This window comes from Callospermophilus lateralis, chromosome 4, assembly GCF_048772815.1.
Source record: "Callospermophilus lateralis isolate mCalLat2 chromosome 4, mCalLat2.hap1, whole genome shotgun sequence".
In the NCBI taxonomy this organism is placed as follows: Eukaryota; Metazoa; Chordata; class Mammalia; order Rodentia; family Sciuridae; genus Callospermophilus; species Callospermophilus lateralis.
This window is the reverse complement of record NC_135308.1, coordinates 56,698,523-56,723,332: the sequence shown is the minus strand read 5'-3', so window position 1 is coordinate 56,723,332 and position 24,810 is coordinate 56,698,523.

Genomic DNA, 24,810 nt, shown 5'->3' with positions numbered 1-24,810 from the left:
TTTTTTTTTAGTGATAGAAATAGTCAAAGTATTTTCTGCTTTTATTTTTTATAAAATAATTTCTACTTTCATTTTTTGTAGAATAGATACTTTGGCATGTTTTGTGCATTTATAGTAAACTTTTACAATATCACAGATTTGATATTTTCAACCTTTGATTAGAATTTTCCTCTTAGTCTCAAATCTGTGAATTACCTGAAAAAGCTTAAAAGTATCCCATCCAGATCTTTTGAATTGTATTCTTCTTTAGAAATTTTGCTTTTGCATCATTTTTTTAAATTTGTTTTAATTAGTTATACATGGCAGTAAAATGCATTTTGACACATCATACATATATGGAGTATAACTTCTCATTTTTCTGATTGTACATGATGAAGATTACACAGGTCATGTAATCATATGCACATAAGGTAATAATGTCTGGTTCATTCTCCAGACATTATTATTCCTACCCCCATGCCTTCTCCCCTCCCTTCACTCCCCTCTGTTTAGGCCGGAATACCACTATTCTTGTCCCACTGCCAATTATGGAATTTACCTGTAAATAGAGGTAACTGCAGATTATTATGCTAAGTGAAATAAGCCAATCCCAAAGAACTGAAGGCTGAATGTTTTCTGTGATATGCGAATGTGAATCTGTTAAAGCTTTGAAACTAGTATTTGGAAGAACTCACCAACTCCAGTTTCTGCAAAAGTGATTTTTCTCAGTTCTTGTCTATTAGAGGAACTATTTTTTTTCACATACACACTTATTAATGTAATCTAAATATCATCACACATTTTCGATTAATTTCTCTTAACATTTTTTATTAGACAAACTAAACATATAATTTAGCACAGAGCTTTTCACATATTGGAGGTGGCCTGAGAAATAGCATGACTGGAAAATGGGAAGCACTCGCATTGGCTGATTTGAATTTTATTTTTCAGCCCTGGCCCCTGGGGAAAGGATTAAATGTAAGTTACACTGGGGAGGCAATGGGAGAAAAAAGGAATCAAGAGACTGAATAATTCCCAAACTGGATAATGTAGCCATAAAATAACTGATTCCAGCATACCACCTCTAAGGTCTCTAAGGAGCTGTAGAAATATTATTCACAGCACTGGTTTTTTCAGAAGCAGCTCTTCCAGACCTGTTATAACAGCTGCTCCTGATGTTCAGTGGGGAAACCCAGGCAGATGTTGCATAACTTGCTTTTTATCACCTCCTATAGGAACACAATATGAATTAAAGGGGCATTTATATTGTTAAAAACACTACAAAGGAAACACAGTCCCCAAGCCTTGTTATACAGAGCTACAGGGGCCAAGTATAATTCAGTATTCCAAGGCAAGCAAGGGACACTCATTATCTGCACTGGATGCTTAGACAGGGAGGAATAAAAATGAGGAAAAGAGATCATGGAGGAAGAAAAGCATTTCCTGGAAATGAAATGCAGACAGAGAGTAGTGGTCAGATGCCTAAATTAACAAACCTGAATGTCTTTCAGTGGTCTTCATGTACACCCATTTCAGTAGTGCTCTCTGCTTAAAGTTATACTCTACACTGAGGGAGGCTGGCCTGAGGTCTCTACATGCAGCAAATCATCCACTGTCATATATTGAAACAGAAGTGAACTATCATAACTTCTGTTTATGTGTACTTTCAATTTCATTCTATTAAATTTCTATTTTTCTGATTTTAATGTACGTAATCAATAGTGCATTTGTATTACTTGCAAATGAGCAAATACATATGCATTTAACTTTTTTTTTCAATTAGGCATTAACAATATTTTACCCCCCAAAAGTAGTGTTCTGTCTGAAGGATTTATGGGGTCAACCAGAAATCTGTTTACAAGAGGGATTGAAGAAAACTCTGGGAGGAAAAAAGCTAAATCTCACTTGGTTTGGCAAGCATTTTTGGAACTGAGTTGAATCCTGTCTTTTTCCTGGGGTCCTCAGGAAATAGGACTGCTACAGTGAGAGAATGGTGGTATCTAGGCAAGCTCTTTTTAAATTGCAAATAAATGGCTGATTTCAACGTTTCCTTTCCCTTATTAAGTTGTCACCTATTTGGACACTCTCAACCTACGCATGGAATTGAAACCCTGAGAATCAATAACCCCATATTTCAAAGCTCTGCAGGATGTTTTCCTATCACTTTGTATGATAGAAGACCAGACACATCACAGTCAACTACAGAGGCAAGCATTTTTTTAATAGCCAGAATCACCAAAGAAGCTAAATTTGTCTACAGGTATGGCATGCTGATGTGACATCTCATTTTTAATTTTAAGATTATTCAGTTTTGAGGCATTAAATGTCTATTGTCATTAATAACAGTTCTGCAAAGGACATACAGCATTGGACAGTTTTATTGTGAGCTCCAGGCTTAGTATTAGGTCAGAACTTTAGTTTTAACATTTAGACAAAAAAATATTTGCATAGAAATGTGGTAAGTCATTCCCCACCGCCTCAACAAAAGAAAGAAAAGGAAATTCTTATGAGTTCCAGGATCTGGCAAATACATTAGTTTGAGAAGTCAGTGCATAAATGTATTTTTGCTTTGACCTGAATTTCCCTCAGATGTAACTGGCAATGATTCTTGGTTGAATGAGGTGAATCTCATCAAGACTTGCACTTCCCTTAAGGATGATATTTTTGCTTCCTCCAACTGGGGAAACCAACATATATTCAAAATTGCTTCTCTGGGCCATGGAATAACAAGGGATTTGAGTTTATTTACCCTTGATCACCACAAAAAAATCAAATAAACTAAAAATATCTTGGTTGGGAGACAGATGGGAAACCCCCTCGTGAAGGCCTTTTGTTTTATGGGAGTCTTTTGGGCATGAATGATGGGACCATCACTGATTTATCACTTTTTACTGGAAAGAGCATGACCAGGACAGTTTTATCCACAAGAAGGTGAACGATTTAATCACATTCATATCTTCTTGTTTTACTTTCAATTTCCCTCACTGCTTGTTTTGCCTTGAGTTTGGTTTGAGTGTCAGAATTCCCTCCTGACTGAGGTTAAAGATGAAAAACAAAAACAAAATGAGGAGCTTTACAGGAATTTAACATGGAATAGCTCTTCCCTTGTGCCCCAGTGGAGAGGAAAGTCTGAGTGAATTAAGAATAAACTCTGACAGCCAATGAGCAGGCTTCAGATTGGCCCTGAGTCATTCTATCATCATTTTATAATTACATCTTCGCATACGGCGGATTTACATGTGTTAAGATTCATTTAGAAATGGCACACGAGCACCTGCAATTTGGCATTCCAGTTAGAGCCCCAGTGTATCACACACTTGATTAATAAACTCTGAAGTGCTGAAATGATTCTCTGTCATTAATCATATTCTCTTCTACCTCTATATTACCTGAAATCATTAGAGGAGAAGAAAGCCTGAAGTGCAATCAGCAACCAGCATGTTAATGCAATGACTCGACTCTTAGCTCCAAATATGCTCAAGAAATTAAGTGACAAATTATAACTAGAAGTGATTTTTATTTTAGGGGGATTGTGTAGCAATCCTTCTTTTAAACAGGGGACATTTATAAGAGTCATCTTTTGATGACATTTAAGGGAATTTATGCCCACAGATCAACGGATAGAGTTTTACCCACTGGAATAAAAATGGGACAAGTCTTGCTTTGGGTAGAAAAAGAGACCCAAAAGTAGAATTTTAGCAATTCAGGATTTTTCAAGCAATTGAGTGAACCATGCAAACCCAGGAAACACTTTTACATCATCAGTTAACCTATCCATTTTCTCACACATGTAAGATCAGTCAGTGGTTCCCGGGAGGTAATGCAGTCTCTTTGAGGTATGGATCCATGTGTCTATTTTTCACTTGAATCAATTAGCCTCATAGTTCAGGTGTTTAAAAACATTGCAGCAAAATTCAGTACATATCAAGTTCAAAGCCATCCAATGTACATCAGCTGGTCTATGGAGATTTCTTCCCTATCAGGAATGCAATAAATTGTGTATCTATGAACTGATGCCTACTTCCAAAATTATAAAGGAGTATAGACTTACAAGGTGAAAGCAAAGAAAGAAGAAACCTTTTGAATAAGACAAGCTAAATACTATATGTGTTGAATCATAATATCGAAAGAGATGTTAATATTCAGACCAGAGTTGGAAAGATATTTACCTTGAATCAAACAACTCTTATGTGCATATTATTTCTTATAATTTAAATATTAAATCTTTTTTTTGTCAAGGATCCTAGAAGAGCAATCATATTCCCTAACTTTAAGAATAAGTTAACTTATCTCTCAAATGTTTTCTTAGCTAACCAGATCAACCAACCTGTGATATATTGAGCTATTGTTTCTTGATTTATATGTCAAAGAGAATTGTGGAATATTCTTTTCCCCTAATTATGTTATATTATAGAGTTGGCTGTAGAAATGACTGATGTTAACAATAGAAAAATTCCATGGTGGACATTTGTTTCCTGCTCATTCTCATATAAACTCAGCCATTCAATTCTGTTGTCCTCCCCCATTATTTGTAAAGTGAGGGATCTATGTCAGCTTACCTCTCATACTTTCTAGACTCTTCACTGAATGCTCCAAGACAAAGACTTTGAATTTCCTGTCCAATAAAATTTTTCAAAGAACATTTACATCCATTTTTTTATTCCCTGCTGTGGTCCCATAGGGTAGATTTATCAGAGACGACTGTTCATTTTGTACAAGGAAAACCTGAAGTTAAGAGGGTAAGTGATTTTACAAACCAGAGACAAAGTCATGAGTCTTAGCCATGAGTCCATGTCTTATTCCAGGCAGCTGTTTAGTGCACACCTCTACCAGACCTTTAAATTACATTTGGCCCAGAGTCTATCATATCCTGGGGAATGATAAATAATGTAATTTTCAGGGATAAGGTACAGTGGGGTGGAACACAGGTAATGAAAAACACATACACATGCATATACTCACATTTAGGTTTGTTATCAATTTTATTGATATGAAGGATGCATGACACACAATTAAAAATAATAAAAATACATAATGTTCTTTATGCTACCTTTTCTGTAGCCATTCATTTCTATAGAATGCTTTTGGTGATTTCTCTCAGAATTTTGTATTTGACATCAGTCTATAGTTGCCAGTAGTCCACCATGATTTAGCAAATACAATTTCCTTCCAATCTACTAGATTTTTCTCAACGAATTTTTCTTATTACATCTGACGAACTATACTATTGATCATTTCTCCGCCTTGTAAAAATTATGTTAATCAAATTGAAACTTTTTTCCACTGCTGCAGTAAGTCAATGTCCCATTTGTTTTATTGAGGATTTCCATGGCCATGTTGAAGCTACCAGTGCAGTACTGATAATTACAAACCTTGCTAAAGATGTGTCTTCATTCACCATTGTATAGTATTTCATTTCTCAAGATGCAATAAACATAAATAAACTCAATACCATAAGTAACAGTAAGATAATAATTAGCAAGTAATGATTTTCAGGTATTTATTACTTTTCCTTTTATAGAAGTTATTTAATTGTAAGCTTATATAATTTATTGTTAATAATAGCTGTGTTTCATCAAGAAAAGGCAAATCAAAACTACAATGAGATATCATCTCATTCCAATTAAAATAGTTATTATTAATAAAATAATAACAGATGCTGGTGAGGATGTGGAGAAAAAGAAAATCTTAGATACTGTGGGGGATTATTTTGGTACAGCTGTTATGAAGAATTGTATGGAGATTCTTCAAATAATTAAAAATGGATCTACCATATGATTCATTTCTAGGTATATAGCCCAAGGAAATAAAATCAGAAAGCCAAAGAGACATGTATCTATGTTTATTGCAGCACTATTCACAATAGTTAAGATATGGAATCAGCCTAGGTACACATCCACAGATGAATGAACAAAGGAAATATGGTTTGTATACAAAATGGAGTACTCTTCAGCCATAAATAAGGATGAAATCCTGTCATTTGCAACAAAATGGATAGAAATGGAGGATATGGACAAAAGTGAAATAAGCCCCTCCCAGAAAACAAGTATCTTATATTCTATCTCATCTATGGAAATTAAAAAGTGTTCACCTGAAAGTAGGGATTATTTAGAGATTGGGAAGGGTAGGCTGGGAAAAGGGAGTTTGGATTTTTTTTTTTTGGATTGGTACCTTTTATATGTGTATATGGTAATATCACAATGAACTCCATTAATATGTGCAATTAATACATGTTAATAAAAAAACTGCATGGCTGTTTTTAGCAGCCAGGTTGCAAAAGTTCTCAAAAGTTAATAATGATCTCTTATAAGCTGGATCACAAGTTCCTGAGTATTTTTTGCTTCCTGAATAATTCTGTGGTTTATAGCTTCTAGCATTTGAGTTCAGGGAGAAAGTTCTTTGCCCATTTTGAATTCTATTTGACCTTAAGATACATATGATGTTTTTTGTTGTAGTAGTTATTGTTTATGTGCAGTCAATTATTTTGTGCAGATAGAGAAATGTCAAACTGTATGACTGAGTTCTATGAGCACAATATTGAAAATAACTGCATTTGCTTCCTCTATCCTGTCAACATCTTGAACTGTGATTCCATATGCTTAAGACTTTCCATCTGCATAAGACTTCCTAGCTTCTTGTCTGACTTCCTTATTTCTGAATCACTCTTTGGGTATCTCTGGCTTCCTAACTTTCTACTTTGTACTACCCTAAGCACCAGTCCTTCTGACCAGTTCTACTAATACCTTGGCACATCACTTATTTAAAGGTAAACCATATTAAACCTTTACTCCTATAGACATGTAAAAGCGGAGATCGAATCAGCAAATACCAACAAGCACTGTGGCCTCAATTGCATCTCAGAGCAGCATCATATACACAATGAAGACGAGGTCAATGGACAGTTTAGAATAGAATCATATAAGACATCAGCAGCTTCTCCTTTCATACCACTATAGTCCATCCATAGGAACAAGGTTCTTTCTAAAACCAGAGAGTTGCCCACCACATATAACTCTTCTCAGAGCTCTATCTTCATTCTCCTTTTCAATCAATATTAGGCAAATACCCAAGAATGGTGGGAGTATTTACATTCATTTCCATTTAGAAATGTACAATCCAAGGAAGGCAGTATTCTATGATGGCCCCCAAATTCCCATCCCACGGTGTACATAGCTTGTGTAATCCCCTTTCCCTTGAGAGTGTGAGGAACCTGTACTACGGTAAGGTAAAAGCAAGCCTATGCTTATTAGGGACTTGACATAATCAAAAGAGATGTTTTGTAGTGGGCCTGATCTCATATTCTTTTAAAGAAGGGTGAGGTCAGAACACTGTGCTCCTGCTGACCTGGAGGAAAACCAATAGTCATGCTCTTAGCTACCTCTGGAGTCCATGTGGCTTGAAACAGTGGGCAACTCTTAGGCATAGAGAGAAGTTTTCAGCAAGAAAACAGGGACATCAGTTATTCAGCTTCAAGGAAATTAAATCTATCAACAACCTGTGCTTGGAAGAGGACCCAGAACCTCAGATGAGAACTGTAGCCCTGGCCAACATTTTGATATCAGTTTCATAAGAACGTGAGCAGAGGACTCAGCTACACTCCATCTGGACTTCTGACTCACAGAAACTGTAAGATAATATATTTGTGTGATTTTAAAGCATTATAACTAATAAATTGTCTGAAAGCCCTATAAAATTTAACTTCATTAATCCATCCAAAAATATCAGAAGCCCCAATTAGACTTATTTTTCCTCTCATTTTTTTGCATATTTTTACTAGTCTGTCTTTAATTGACCAATAATAACAAATAATAATTAAGTATACTCACCTGGCATAATTTGATATTTTCTATGTATACCTCATGGAAATATTCAATCTCATTAATAGATCCATCATCTCATCGACTTCTCATTTTTGTCAGGATGTTAAAAATCTATTTTATTCATTTTTAAACATAGAATAAATTATTCACAACTGTGGTCCATATATAGTACAATTGATCACTAAAATTTATCTCTACATTTTAATTAAAACTTTGTACCTTTTAATAAGTTCCTTTCATTGCTATCCCTACCTCTCCTCCACAGACTTTCTGGTAGCCACATTTCTGTTCTCCATATTTCTGAGATTAACTGTTTTAGATAGGGCATATAAAGGAGTCCATAACAGTTTTTGTCTTTACCTGTCTGGTTATTTTACTTTACATATATCCCAGTTTTATATATGTGTCATCAATGAAAAAACTTTTCCTTCTGTTTTTAAGGCTTTATAGTATTCCATTTTATGTATGCATCACATTTTCTTTACCCATTCCATCTGTTAATGGATACTTTGTTGCTTCTATATTTTGACTGTGAATATTGCTGAAATTAATATGAGAATGCAGATATCCTTTCTACAAATATATTTCAATTTCTTTGAATATGTGGCCAGAAGTAAGAGTGCTGAATACAATGATAAATCTAATTTTAGTTTGTTGTGAAGACTCTGTACTATTTTCCAAAATGCTTATCCTATTTACATGCCCACCAACAGTGCATAAAGATTTTCTGTCCTTCACATCCTTCCTAACACTTGTAATCATTCATCTTTTGGATAGTAAGATTCTAATACCATTCTAATAGGTGCAGTGATATTTAATTGTAGTATTAACTAGCATTTCTTTGATAGCTAGAGTTGATGAGCATTTTTTGGCATTTTTATTTCTTCTTTTGAAAATGCTTATTCAAATCCTTTGTCCATTTTTTTCACCAGTTTATTTGCTTAGCTTCACTTGAATTGTTTGAGTTCCTTATATATTTGGGATGTCAGTCCCTTACAAAATATAGGGTTGGCAAATATTTTTACCTTATCTATGGACTGCCTCTTCCCTTTATTAATTTTTGTTTACTACTTAGATTTTCAACATAATTTAGCTTAGTTTGGAGCTTTTCCTGTTTTCCTCTAGTAGCTTTAGTGTCAGCTCTCAGAATTAGACCTTTAATATATTTTGAGTTGACATTTGTGCATGGAGAAAGATAAAGGTCCAATTTCATGCATGTGGATATGCAGCTTTCCCAGCACCACTTATTGAAAATGTTATTCTGTTTCCATTGGTGCCTTTGTTGAAAATCAACTGACAGTGAATGTTTGGGTTTATTTCTACAGGTATTAGATTGCTTCATCAGTCAGTGTCTGTTTTTGTGCCAGTACCATGCTGTTTTGATTGCAGTAGCTATATAGTGTATTTTTTTTCTTCTTAGAACCACCTTCATTCTGTCCTAGAGTTTATAGCATTTTCACCATTCTTATTTGGTAATAAGAATTTTTAAATTTCTCTATTACCCATTCATCATTCAAAAGAATATTGTTCAATCTCCATGTACTTGTAAGGATTTGGGAGTTGATTTCTAATTTCATTCAATTATGATCAGATAAGATGGAAGGAATTAAATCTTTCATTAATTACCTAGGAGACATTTTGTGACATAAAATATGGTCTATTTGGAGAAGTTTCTATGAGCAACAGATAAAAAAAGTGTCTTCAGCTTTTGTTGGATAAAATTATATTCCTTAGATGTCTGTTAAGTCCATTTGATTTATGTTATTTTCTAGTTCCAAAGAGTCTTTACTAGCTTTATATCCAGATGACCTATCAGAGAGAGAGGTGTGTTGAAATCTCCCAGTGTTTTAATCAGCTTTTTCACTTCTGTGACTAAAGGATCTGGCCAGAACAAGAGTAGGGAGGAAAAGTTTATTTTCAGAGATCTTAATTCAGAGAAGGCTGACTCTATTTCTTGGGGCTTGAGGTGAGGCTGAACATCAGGGCAGAGTGTGTGGCAGAGTGATGCAGCTCACATGAGATCAGTAAGCCAAGAGAGAGACTCTACTTGCCAGATACAAATATATACACCAAAGCTACACCCCAATGCCCACCTTCTCCAGCCATAACCTACCAATTTAGTTAATCCCATTAGGGATTAACTCACTGGTTAGGCTAAAGCTATAACCCAATCATTTCTCCTTCAAACCTTCTTGGATTGTCTCACATATAACACCCAGTATTATTGTGTTATATTACTTGTAAATAAGGAAGTATGGATACTTCCAGGTTTGTTCTTATTGCTCAGATTATTTTGGTTATTTGAGGTCTTTTTCCATTACATGTTAATTTTATAATTTTTTAAATATTTCTATGAAAACTGACATAGATATTTTTATAAGGGTTGCATTGAATCTAGATCAATTTAGGTAGCATGGGTATTTTAACAATATTAAATCTTCCAGTCTACCAATATAGAATGTCTTTTCATTTATTTTTTCTTTCTCTAATCTTTTTCATCAATTTTTTTACACTTATTAATATACTGATCTTTCATATGCTTAGCCAAATTACTCCTAAGGACTTATCTTTGCTAGTATAAATGGGATTGTTTTCTTGCTTTATTTTAATAGTTCATTATCATTGTGCAGAAATGCTCCTGAATTTTGTATGCTGATTTTTAACCTGAAATTTTATAGAATTTATTTATCAGTTCCAACAATTTTTGGTGGAATCTTTAGGGTTTTCTGTATATAAGATTATGTCTTAAAAGCAGAGAAAACTTTTCTCCTTTATTTCCTATGTGAATACCTTTTGTTTCTCTTTCTTGCCTATCTGCTGTGGCTATAATTTGCAGCACTATGTTGCATAAAAGTGGGCATCCTTGTTAATTTCTATATATTTGTGAGTGCTCCAATATTTCTCCTTTATTGCTTTTTATTTTCATGCCATTGTGTTAAAAAAATATTTGAGTTTTCAGTCTTCATAATATTAAGACTTGTTTTGTGCTCTAGCCTGTAATCTATCCTGGAGAGTGTTCTGTGAGCTCTTTAAATGGAATTAGTCTCTTTTATGTGTTTTTAATCATATCATTCTTAAATCAATAATAAAAACTAATTTTCACAACATCTATAAATATGAATGCATAATGCAGTATAATCTTGTGCAATCACAAAATAATCTGTTTTTGTAGCAGAAAAATAACTTTTGGTGGTATAAAATACATTACAATCTTTAACGACTATTCATTTCCAAATGGCCAATAGGCATTGAAGACTCGGATACTTAACATCCTATAGCTCCTTAATCATGCTGGGGCATCTGTGTTGACTCATTAGCCAACTTCTCATGTTTAAAACAATTTTGCACTAAATGTCTCTCTCTTTAACACTTGGGTTGTGCCTGTAATTTACCTCTCTCCTTCTCACATCATATTTTACTCCCTCTCCGCTGCCTATTTCTCTCAATATGCAGGCATATTATCATTCTTCCATCTTAACAACAGCAGTCATACTCCCTTGGCTTCCCCACTCTCAGTATTGCCCCCTTTTCAGCAAAACTATCTGCAAGGGTTGTGTAAATTCACCACATGCAATTTTCCTCCTCCATTCTTCCCTTAAATATAACTCAGTCAGACTTTCTCCTGCCCAACCCCACCTACTCCTCTTTGATGCACAACACATATCCTCAACCGAACCTATCAGCAGCTTTGGCAAACTCATTTTGTCAAAACACATCTGGAAACTCTTTCTTCACTTGGTTTCCTGTACTCAGTTCTTCCAATTTTCTTCCTTTCCCACCAATTTTTAATTTTAGTTTACTTTGCGAATACCTCTTCATTTCCTTAGCTTTTAAAATCACATGTGCTTCAAGTCTCAAAACTTTTATCACTCTGTCAGCCTACAGTTGGTGATTGTGTCCAGTCTGTATTTCTATGGCTTCCAAATTTTTATCTCTACGAATCCCTCTCACCTAAGAATTTCAGACATGCATGTTATTTTACTTATGGATATCTCAAATTAATATCTATGAAATATCTTGAACTTAATGTTTGTAAAATCACACGTTAGCTGTTCCTCTCAAAGCTAAGCTTCCTATATTCTTTCACATTTTGGTACAAAAACAGCTTAATATTTCTAGAAATATAGGAGAAAAAGAAAAGCAACATTTTGCTTCCCTTTTCCCCTCACATTTATGTAGAATCTGTCAAAAAGTCATTTTATTGTTACCTCCAAAATATACTCAGGAGTTGATCTATTATCAGCATATGGAAGGTCACCACCTGGTTTCCAGTTCCAGCCATTCCTCTCCTGGATCTGAGCAATGGTCTTCAAGATGACTTTTTCATTCTGCATTCATCCTCCTATGACTTGCTGCCAAACACAGTAGACAGAAAAAAATTTTTTTAAAGAGACAATTTAGATTATTTCATAGTTAAGATGTTCCAATGCTTCTCGTTTTCATCAAAATAAAAGCCAAAACATTAAAATGGTCCATATTACCAGAGTCCAATATGAGGACCACCTTCTCCCTTGCACTGTTTCTCACTTCTTCCCCTGCTATTCTTCTTTGGCTTCACACACTCAAACATCTTTTCTATTCATTAAACTCTTCCATCTGCCATGTTGTTCCACCTGCTAGGAATGATCTGGTATCTTTACCTTCTTCAGGTCTTTACTTTCTTCTTACTGAGGGTTCTACTAAAAATACTACTAAAAATGCAGTCCTCCTCCACTGTACCCTATAGTCTCCTCTTCCATCTTGTTTTGGTTTTTCCATATTCATCACACTCTGACATGCTAATAATTTTAGTCATTTATTTACTGAGGATCCTTTCCCTGCATTAAAATATTACCTCCAGAAGAGCAGGTATCATAATCTATTCAGTTTACCATGTGTCACCAGCACCCAGAAAAATATGTGGCACATAGATTCATTCTGGGAATATAGTATTTAGCTTTAAATGTAAAATTACTTGGGATATATGAAAAGCACAGTGGGAAGTTACAAGCAGGTTAATACTGGAGTGTGAAAAATTCACAGCTCCTTGATAAACAGGAGGTGAGAAGAAAGGACCCCCAGCCTTTCCAACAGAGATAAGCTGAGTAGTACCAAAATGCACTCTACCTTCAAAAAAGATCTTCCTGCCAGAAGAAAACAAAAGGCAGTGGAGACAACTAAAGGTACATTTCTTTAAATAACCCAATGGGAGACAGTAAAACCTACGTGGCATTCAGAAAGACTGTGCATCCCACAGTACTCAGCTAGTGCAGAACCAGGGGAGAACCTTGGGACTAGGGAATAAAATGCTAATTATGACAGCTCTGAGTGTCCTTGCTCACCCAGACACCAGATCTTGCAAGACCATCATGAAAAGTTTCGCTTTCTCTCCACCCTTTGTCTCTTAGTGCATTCTTTGGGTTTTGATAGTTGAGTGTGTTTCTTACAGTAAATATTTGGACTTTTCTTATTAGCCACAAACTATAACACATCTCACAAATTATTGTATTTTAGAAACATTGGACTCTACAAATTCTTAATTTATAAGTGATTTTTAAATTAACACTGAGCTTGTTAATTAACAATTAGAGGCTATGTTGAAAAGTGATCTCAATATATAACTGGCTTTCACCATATCAATATGTTAATTAGAAAACTGGGTAAAGACATAAAATTCAAAATATGTTGCATCACACTTAATTGAATGGGTTATCATGATGGAAAATTTTGATTCCTGGTTTAACATCGATACACTTCTTTCTTTCCAGCATAAGAATAATTTTATGCAAAGGACACTGCCTCTGCTCTTACCTCTAGGTGGGCACATGGCTTTTCAGAAGAAGATTCTATTCATTTCCCACAGGTAGTTCCATAGTGAACACATCCTCCTAATCTCACAAGTGAGACTGGATCAGAGGTTGCTGAAAGGTTCTTAGAAAAACTTTAACTCATAAGGGAAAGCCATCAAATGTTACTCTGGCTTCATAGTATATAACAAAGGAAGCAGAAAGTGTGGTTTTATCTGGCAGCTGTTTTATGATCCTGAGGGGGAATTCTTTCATGATGAAGTATGGAAGAGCACACTGGAGAGAGAAGAAAAACCCAACACATTGACAATGACGTTGTAGAACCTCTGTGTGTCATTAAAGTAGAAGTCCATTTGACCTCCAATTTAATGATATATAAAGCAATTTTCTTTATTTAGGTGAGCTTTATGTAGGTAGCTGTTAATTGCAGCTAGAAGTATCTAAATTGTCAGAGAAACTTAAAATATGGACTAACAGAGAAAGTACTAAAAACATTCTTGAAATGCTAAAATTATGGGACAAATTAACAGTAGTAAACTTAATAGAAAATAACTTTTATATATACATCATTGTCACCTGAGTAAAGATAGGCCAGACTTGACAACATTTCATGATAAAAACCTTTAACAGCTTCTATCAACTGTAAACTCAATGTAAACCAGCAAAGAGTTCAACTGCAATAAATTAAAGTATAATCTCAGGCCAAACTATTTGGAATATAATATATTACAGAATAAATTCTGGACCTCCATAATTCAAGCACAGGCTATTTGTTCTCAAAAGCAAAACTTTCAAATAACAAAGAATTAAAAGTAATCTAAAGCAAACCTAGTCCTTGCATCTCTCTCTCATTAAAGGAGATGAACTTCATAAAGTAAATAACACTTTTTGAAATCATATTTCTCTGATGATGCTCCATTCCCAACATTTTATTGTCTTCAGCTACTTAGAAATCTCTCCTCCTCCCACCTCTCACTCTTAATTTCTTCTCTATTTTCTATCTTCCATTCCTTGATGACTCTCTTAATTCTTTTTCTCTTTTCTACACTATCATTATTAATATTTTCTATTTACTAATAGTTCTTAATCTTTCCAGTGCAAACTGCTCAGATTAGGTTCTCTATCCTTCACCTCCTCTTTACTAATCAGTTCTATTTATTCAATAAAGTTATTTACTGGTAAGTGAGAGGGAAACATGAAACAAAAATTTTCCATAGTTGATGGAAAAACAATATGGCTATATTCAGATATAGGTTGCTTTTTTCAATAATATTCTAAGAATAATTCCTCCACACTATTTGCTGATCAGGCTTCATTGGAAGTATATAATGTTTAATTACTTAAACAGTATTTTATTACTGTATAAACAGTATATTACTGTATTAAGCAGTAGAGTATTTAAACAGAGATATTGAAACATTAGTAAATCTGTAAGAAAATGTGTTCAGATGTTACAAAAGCATTTCAAGTAAAAAATGATTGAAGAAATTAGGAGCTTGATTTAGAAAAATATGGTGCATGACAAAAGTACTGAGCTCTCTGCCTTGGTAGAAATCTGGGCTACTCAGTAGAGTAGTCAATGGTCCAAGTGGCTATTGAATTCCTAAAATGTGGCCACTTTTAGTTTCTTTTTAATTTTATTATTTTTAACTCATTAAAATTAAAACTTAAATAGCCACTCTATCAAGCAAGATTCCAACAGAGAAAAATAAATAGAAAGTGGAGATTGCCGCAGTCTGGCTGGGCACAAAATCACCAGCCACTCAAGCAGGAACAAACTTTATTTTTGAAACTGCCGCCAATGCCCCGTATGCTCCCGGGAAGATTGCCAACCAATCCACATGGCGGTCTCCCGGCCCCAACAGGAAGTCCCTCCTCCGGAATTCCCTCCTACCGCACTTCCCCAACCAATGGGAACCCTCCAGGAGTCCCATAGCAGGCGGAGGTGGACGCAGGAGTCCAATATCCATATGAATGCAAATCTTTTTTTTTTTAACATAATCATATCATCTCAATGGCTTGCTGGCATCACCTTTCAACCAAAAATGCCATGCATCATATTACTTGGCTGTGGCTCTTAGCAGGAGATATATAGATAGATATATAATAAATAGATAGATAGATCCATGGATATCAGATAGATGGAGGAGTGGGGAGTCAGAGACAGATTTTGCAAGGAATTGTCTGACAAGATTGTGGGGGAATGGCTAAGAAAGTATAAAATGCACAAAGAAAGAATGGTTGGAAATACTTGAGGAGGAGCTAAATTTACTTTCCATAGGAAGAATCTCTTCCTAACAGAAATCTCAGTGCTACTTTTAAACCTTTGTACTGATTAGATAAGTCCATCCATATTACAAAGGATAATCTACTTAAAGTCAACTGTCTGTAGACATTAGCCACATCTGCAAAATATCTTCACAATACTGCCTAGATTAATGTTTAAATGAATAACTAAAGACAAAAACTTAACTAAGTTGACACCTAAAACTAATTATCATAACTGCATAGGCTGGTGGCTTCAATGCAGATCTATCAAAAAGGAAATTTAGACTGGGAATGACAGATGACTCCACATATAGCCATCACTGGAAAGAGGGAACAGTGTTCTAACTATGTTCTTACAATGGGTGGGATGCAATGACTTAAAGGTTGAACCTTCCTCTTCAAATTATTAAGAAGAAAATTTAGCAGATTTAGAATATTAAAAATTAGAATAAGTTTCTGTGTATAATAATAAATTCCTAGATCCCAGAATACTGAGGATTGATATAATAAGAATTGTTTATCCCTTAAGGAATGTTCAACTGCCTTGAATATTGCAGAAGAGATTCTTTTATTGGGTTGGGCTTGAACTAATTCATCTTAAAGTATCATAATTTTTAGAGGCACAGGAACCAAGATTTAAAAATTGTAGATAGACTTATAACTAATAAATTCTCTGTGGGAAAGAATTGAAATGTGACTCTTCTTGGTATGTTCCCCCAGATACAAGGCTTATAGAACAACACCAGTTATATATGAAAATGTTATAGTATTTTAGACTCCAGGCTAGAGGCTGCAATTATAGCTCAGTGGTAAAGTATTTGCCAAGCATGTATAAGATCCTGGGTCTGATCTCCAGCACTGAAAAAATGATTTAAACTTGCTATTTATCTTTTAATTCCATCTTAAAGCATGGCACACAGTGCAAGAAGATTGACCAGGGTGGTAAAGAAGTAAGATTTTGCAATCAAACAGACTACACTGAACTTTAAATATTACATTTTTCTGTACATTATAACACCAACACAGATTTATGCTACACAATTTGCCTTAATGCCACGATACTCTCAGTTGAACTTTCATCGTCATTATCCACATCAAATGTGCAAAAATCCTAAATCTTCCTATCTTGCCAAATCTTCTATCAAGAAAAAAAAACTGAGACTCATGCTTATGCCAAACAAAACTAATAATAGCTTAAAATGTAATATCTTTTCTAGAATTTCAAGGTTTGAGATCATACAATCTAATCCTCATATTTCATAGATGAGAAAGCAGTGAGCTCCACTAAGAAAACCAAGTGTTATTTAAGATTTCCCTGGTATTTCTTTATCAAGCTGTGTCTTTTAATCAGATGTAGCAGAAATTAAATATAAAATGGAAAATAATCAAATTGCAACACATCATTTAGGTTCTCAGTAAGCAGATGAGGGCTACATTTGGGGAAGGAGAAGCCTTGGGCATGAAGTGGCTCCTCCTCTGACATCCGTGACACTAGGTAGTTACTTCTTTCTTACTTGAAATTAAAACAGACATGAAAACAGAGTTATCTATCAATTTATAATGCATTGGTAGGTACTTGGGGACAGTCTTGTTTGGAGCAGTGAAGGTGGGGGAGCCCCTCAGGGTGAGACTGAAGCATCTGCAGTTAAGAAACAGTGGAAAGAAGGATGGAATTGGCAGTACTCATGTTCCCTTCCACGATAAGCCAAATTATGAGATGCAGGGGATGGAGATTAAGTGGCTTGTTTGTTTTGTCTTGCTCCAGATAAAGAGGTAAATCCAGATGCAAAAACATTAGTAGAAACAGGCTGGTTTCCAGAACACCCTGTTCAGACTGATTTAGCATTTGAAGCTAAAGGAATCTTGGGGAGCATGTAAGGGGCTATTTAGTTTGCAGTGTTCTCTAGGGTCTATAAGTCAGCCAAAGTTGCTCAATTTCTATTGCATCAAGAATTCTCTTCTGTGTTTTGTTGCAGAAGTTGCAACTCACTTTTCCTTCCTTTCCTCTCTTTCCCTTCCTTCTTCCTTTTTTCCCTCCCTCCCTCCCTTCCTTACTTCCTTCCTTCTTTCCTTCCTTCCTTCCTATTTCTATATCTACCGTGGAATTCAGTGTCATATTAAGATTAGCACCTTAAGATTTGTTTATCTTTATTTAATGTAGAATTTATAAACATATTTACCCATTATTTTTCTATAGCACATTTTAACTCATAGCTATTAACTTATTTTCCACAAGATAATAGATTCATATAAGTCACTATTAGAAGTTTTGACCTAGAAGGAAAACTTGAATAAGAAACACTATAGAAGGGTAGATTGTGAGATGATATTATTTTGTTCTTGTTCTGTTTTATAAATTATTCATATTGAATACAAACCAATTTTTCAATAGGCTAAAATGGCCATTTAACAAACAAACTGACATACAGATTCTCTTTTGTGATACACACTCAAGTTCTGTCCATATATCCTGCAAGTCACAGCACATTGGCCTTCCTGGCCTCATATAGCATCTGATGCACCCAAATTCCTTCACCTCATTAAGATGCTAAAGACACACAGCAAGGGGAAACTATATTATCTCAAGGTTGAACACATCAAAATTTGATCAGCAATTTGTGCCATGGAATGAACTTTTACATTAGCATTTTTCCTTTAACGGGTTCCAAGAATGAAAAAGTATATTTTGAACACATTTGATGGAGAGTGAATTGATCCCTGTCCTTAGCTCTAGATACAGGATTATCACTGGTTCCACTTCATTCAAGCCATGGAGTCTCCCTTTAGTACACTACACTTTCTTCTATTAGGACAATCTTTTAATAAGAATCTAAGGCCTTCTGTAATTTGTCTATAGTCCAGATATCAAATCTCACTGTCTTTACTCACTATTCCCAATTATATTTGGAAGTCCAACATGTTTATTATTTTATGGCACATCATATTCACTTCTTTCCCCTTCCTCTCCTTTTGTCTTTTCTCCAGTTATATAATTTTCTTTTTGTCTTAAAATGTCAAATTCAAGCACCCACTATTGTGTTATCTCTGTAATTTTTCCAGTTGTAGTGGTAAGAAAAGGTAACTTGTAATGATCTTTGTTAAATAATCACACACACACACACACACACACACACACACACACATACATAAACACACTCCAGATTAGTTTGGCAGGCTGGGCTCCTTCTACCAAATAAGCTGATTTGTTCTGATATAAAGAGCAGGGTTAGATGTGCTGCATTCAGTGTGTGTTTTCCATGTGACATTTGCCCTGTATGTATTTGAGGTGTGATAGTATCTCATGTGTTCTGTGTGATGTAGTTTCAACTGCTAGAGTTTTGTCTACTTATCCACACTGCTAGCCAGTGGAGATTTTACAGTGAGAGCACTATCCATAAACCAATCAAAGAGTAAAGCACAGTTGACTTGTGAGTAGGAAGTTCTACATCCTACAGAGGCCAAGGACATAATTCTCACAAACACCCCTTGAAGTTAACCAGCAGCCTGGCTGACTTGCAGCCAGGCATGGTGGCACACTAATGTAATCCCAGTGACTCAGGAGGCTGAGGCAGGAGAATTGCAAGTCCGAGGCCTGCCTTGTCAAACTAGGGAGGCCCTAAGCAACTTAGCAAGTCCCTGTCTCAATGTTAAAAAAAAAAAGAAGAGAAAGGGCTGGGGTGTAGCTCAGTGGTCGAACAAACAAATGTGGGTTCAGGCCCCAGGACCAATAAACAAACAAACAAAAAAATAAATAGAAAGAAAAGAATAAAAAAGAGATGACTTGTCCTCAGATGTTTCTAGACATGTATTATATTATCATTATTAAACCAAATAAGTCTCTTTTCCTATTAGACAGAGATGTTTGAGTGATTATTTGCTCCACTCAATTTTCATGGGACACTAGAATTGAGATGATTATGATTTATTCTTTTATATTGAGACTCCAAAGCTCCAAATTAAAAAGCAGAGGCTAAAAGAGGAAAACCCTATTCCTTGAGTATTTGTGTGTTTGTTAAAATACACAGCCCAAGTACAGGAACTAGATATCTGGTCAACCTCTAAGTGGAGGCTTTAGTCTCCCATCTAGAAAGTAGGAGCTGGGCAGAGAAGCCCAGACCATTTGTATCTCTTAAATAAATATTCCTATTTTCCATACACATTAGAAACACAGGTTGGTTATCAGAGATAGGACCTGGTATGCCATAAACAGCCCTGGAAAGAGCCTCTGAATTCCTCCAAGAAAGGGCAAAGAAGGGAATCTAGTTTTCCTTAAAATAGTTAATGGACAAGGAACCAGGTCCAGTAATTTCTAATTCCTGGTCTAAGTCCTATGTTCAGTCATTTCTATTACAGATTTAGTTACCTAGAATTTATTATTCTTTTCTCTTTTCTCACATTTTCACTCTGCAATGCACAAACTTCTGTGAACTTTTTCTTATCCTTTGAGTCACTTTGGCCTATTCCTCTCCTCCCCCAGACCTCCTTATTATTGTGAAAGATGCCTCAAACCTCCCTCTTGACTCTGTATTCTTCACCATCCTACCTAATCTGTCTCCTTCCTTCAGAAAAATGCAGGAATAAAAATGATTTTTAGTGCAATAACATTAAACTGAACCTCTCCATGTGGAATCTTCCACAGCTTCAGGTAGGTACCCACTGTCAATGATAGGACTGTAGTGACATAAGGGTCTTGTCCTTCAATGCTTTCACTACTCTTTAGCCACTGCTGAAATTCCCCCACCTTCAGCTGAGTATAAAAGGGAATCATTTTAAAAAGACATACTGCCATGTGAGTAAATCACAATATTTAGACCTTCCTGCTACACAAAGATGGCAGGGGCTGAGGCAGGTGCAAAGGAGAGCAATTATCTTTGCTTACAGCCTTCCTGACAGTCGTGGAATTTGTTGATTCTTTTGTATGACAAGTTACAAAGAGGATGGCTGTGCTGAATATTTGCTCCCTGCAAATGTACAATGCTGAGTCTTGAAATGAGGCTTTGGCAGAACCATAGTGCAGTATCTTGTGCATTAATCAAACATAGCCGTTTCTTTGTTGCACCTAGCTCTCTGCTGTTCTCACAGAAACTCAAAGTGCAAGCTGCCGACAAGCTACAGCAATCCTGCCAACTTGACAAAAAGAGTCAATACATTTCAGTTACAAGGCAGCAGGGGCCATCTTCCTAGCTAGTCAGAGGCTTGGGAGCTGTTGAGCCCTTCTCATTTTAGAGTCTGTGCCCAGAGAGGACCCTTGGATCAGAGGCTTTCCTCCAGCAGATATTATTTTCCTGTGTGTTTATGCAAAGACAGGTGGGCTTAACTTGTGTATCACTTGCAGTGAAGTTGGGAAAAGGACAAAATCAGATTTCAGGCTATGCAGCTAGTTAAAGACTCTTCTCCAAACTCCTATTTAGTTTTCATTTTTTTTTCTTGTTTCTTTTTCCTAGATTTCTCAAGGCTAAGATAGCATAAAGCACAAAGCACTAGATCTAAGAGATACTTCAGTGATTTCATGAATCCTAAAGATGAAAAGAAATCAAGGAATGGCACAGAGGACCCTGGACCTCCAAGCCCTCCCCAGGTTGGTAACCTAATCCATAATCTACAACAGTGATTTGGAATCCTAGGAAGCAAAGCATTTTAAGGATTTCTTTTAAGAATTTTGAAATTTTTACTTATGCCCACCACCATTCTCTACACCTGTGATGATTTAAACAAAGTCTCGACCATTCCACAGAAAAGCATCTGGTAGAGTTTCTTGGCCATAAATCTGCAACTCCTCACACAGTAGCTGGAGAATTAAGTAGCCCATCAGCAGAGGTAAAATTTATGAACCTCCTAGAGCTCACCCCAAGTACCAAGGAGAGGGAAGTAATTCACTGAATTGCAAAGCCATTCTCAAAATTTGCCCTGAGGTTGGAAAATGTTCTGGGTGAAGGGACACAGGTCCCCTTTGGAACCTGAGCTGAGGAGATATAGCTCTTGCCTAGGTAGCCTGCATGTAAATCTACAGCCCCCAAATGAGTGGCTCATTGTTCTTTCAGAGAAGAGCTGCTTGGGAAATTGTTTATTCTAATGACCTTCATACTAAAAAGCTGTTAGTTTGCATATACAAAACTTTCCTCATCCAAAATATGACAAAATCCTGATGTGGAGTAAGAGCTGGAGCTTATTCTCCTTTGAAAAGTAACTGAATTTATAACAGTCTTTAAAATAAATTTACAGAAGAAACTAAGTTTTAAATAGGCATATGTTTGCCTAGAAGCAAAATCAAGCATCTGAGTTTTCTCTCACTCTCTGCCTAATTCAAATTTTGCTTGGCAATCTGCAGATCCCATGGGGGCAACCCCCAAAGATTTTGATGGGTTAGAAAGGAAGCTCTAAGAGTAATGTTCCAGTTCTCAGCTGGCAAACATTTTCTGACTCTGGACAGCCTTCCTCCAATTCAGACCCTTCTGTTCAGTGAAATGAAATCATGATGGGTTCCAGGATTGCTTTTAGGTCCAGGAAGGTGGCAGCCACACTGTTGCTCCAAGGCAGCTGTTACCTCTTGAATTTACTTGGCAAGTGGCTGCCAACACAAGGTGCTGGGATGGATTTCAGAGTACTATCTACTGCTTTATTCAATGCACAGCAGGCAAAGCTGACACATGTGGAGTCTCTTTCAAATGAGGTTTGCCAAATAATCCCCATGTGTCTTATGGTTCTTGGAAGAGAGCTGATTGAACTTAGAGTACTATCTGCTTTTCTCCTTTCATTCTTTGCTTTGGGATATCTTTCCAGGGAGCCGCCTACATTGGAAGTTCCTAGAAATATTTCAACTGCATTCATCACATTCAGCAGAATTTGGAAAGTCAATAATGAATCCTATTTTTCCAGGATTCTTTCATCATTTCTTTTTTTTTTAAATGTATTTTTTAATATATGACAGCAGAACACATTGCAATTCTTATTACATATATACAGCACAATTTTTTATATCTCTGGTTTTATACATAGTATATTCACACCAATTCGTGTCTTCATACATTTACTTTGGATAATCATGATCATCACATTCCACCATCCTTAATTACCCCATGCCCCCTCCTTTCCCCTCAAACCCCATGCCCTATCTAGGGCTGGGGATATAGCTCAATTGATAGAGTGCTTGCCTCTTTCATCATTTCTAAGGTTCCCCCATGCTGTGCGCATGAGCACATGCGCACACCACCCACCCACACACGTGTGCACGTGTATACACACACGTTCAATACACAATCTCAGGAGCAGTTGTAATGTTCTCTTTTATACAGTCACAGTCATTGAGTTTTTGCTTCATATATGCAGATAGGAAGTTCCTGAGAAGAGAGCTGGAAAAAAAGATTCCATCCTGAAGAAGAATAGCTAGAAGAGAAAATGCAGATATTAAAAGCATCTAAGGATATTTCTCAAAGGTGTATTATCATTTCAGATCTCGGTTTTATGCTTTTCTCTGTGTATGTATACCTACATATATCCAAGTAGCATTTTACAATAGTAATACATATTCAGTACTGAAGAAATTTTGACAATCAAAGTGAAGAAAAAATATTCTGCCATTCAGAAATAACCACTAGGTATATATGTGTAAATACAATAGGAGTAAAAGCAAATTATTCACAATGTTCTGTTTGTCCATATAATTCAGTTTTAACTTCTTTTTATAATTAAAAATAACATGACATTTTCTCTTATTATACACAATAATCTTCAATTGTACGTGCTATTGCTGTACAATTTTTTAACAGTATGTGTATCCTAATATGTTAACTCATTTAGCTCACCTTACTTTTGATATTTAGTAGATCCAAATTTCTGCCATCATAATTTATAATGAGATAAATCTCTTTTCCTTCTTCCCTTCCTCATTTTTATCTGTTTATCTCTCTTTTTTTCAAAATATATACACTATATAATGCTTATTATGTATGCTAATTTACAAATGACTAATTTCTAGAAACAGGATTGCACTTTTTTACAGCTCCTGTTACATTTTACCAATTTTAACTTAGAATTTTAACTGCAATATAAACAAATTTTCATTTCTCACTATTCTTATAGACAGAGAATATTACAGTATCACATCATCTTTCCCAAATTCCTAAGTGAAAAGTATAAATTATTTTTATATCAATATCTATGTTTTACAAGAGTTAAGTTGTATTTTTTTATGTTTTTGTCATATACTTGTCTGTGTTTGTGAATTTCCTTTTTGTAAATAGTCTATTTCTCTATTGCCAGTTTTATCTGTTTAAAATTATAGTAATAACATACATTAAAAATACAATTCACTTTTGTCTATTTTGCAAATGATTTTTTTCAGTTTACCATTTGTCCTTTAACTGTTTGTTTGTTTGTTTGTTTGTTTTTTGGTATCAGGGATTGAACCCAGAGGGGCATAAACTATTTAGCCACATCCCCAACCCTTTTCTAAAAAGAAATTTAAAAAATCTATTTAGAGACAGGGTCTCATTAAGTTTTTAGGGTCTCACTTTGAACTCACTCCTCTTGCCTCAGCCTCCCAAATCACTGGGATTATCAATGTGCACCACCAGTCCTGGACTGTCCTTTACCATTTTTTATATACTTGATAACAGATCCTTTTTAATTAAAAAATTGCACAGTGAAATCTTTTGACCCTTACTTTGTGGATTCAACCTTTGTGCAGAAATCCCTTCCTAATCACATTTTATAAACATTTTCTTATTTTTTTCAGATATTCCAATGTATTTTAAGTTAACTATTTTAAATATCTGAAATACACTGGGATATGAAATAAGCTTGTAACATAATATGTATCTATTGAGAACTTATTTAGCAGCTAATGTGATGATCAGTTAGAGAAATGAATGGATTCCGTGATCTGGCTTTGTGACTGGTTAGTCAACATGATTTCAATAAAATGTAAAATTTTTCTCCTTTAAAAATGAGAAGAATCA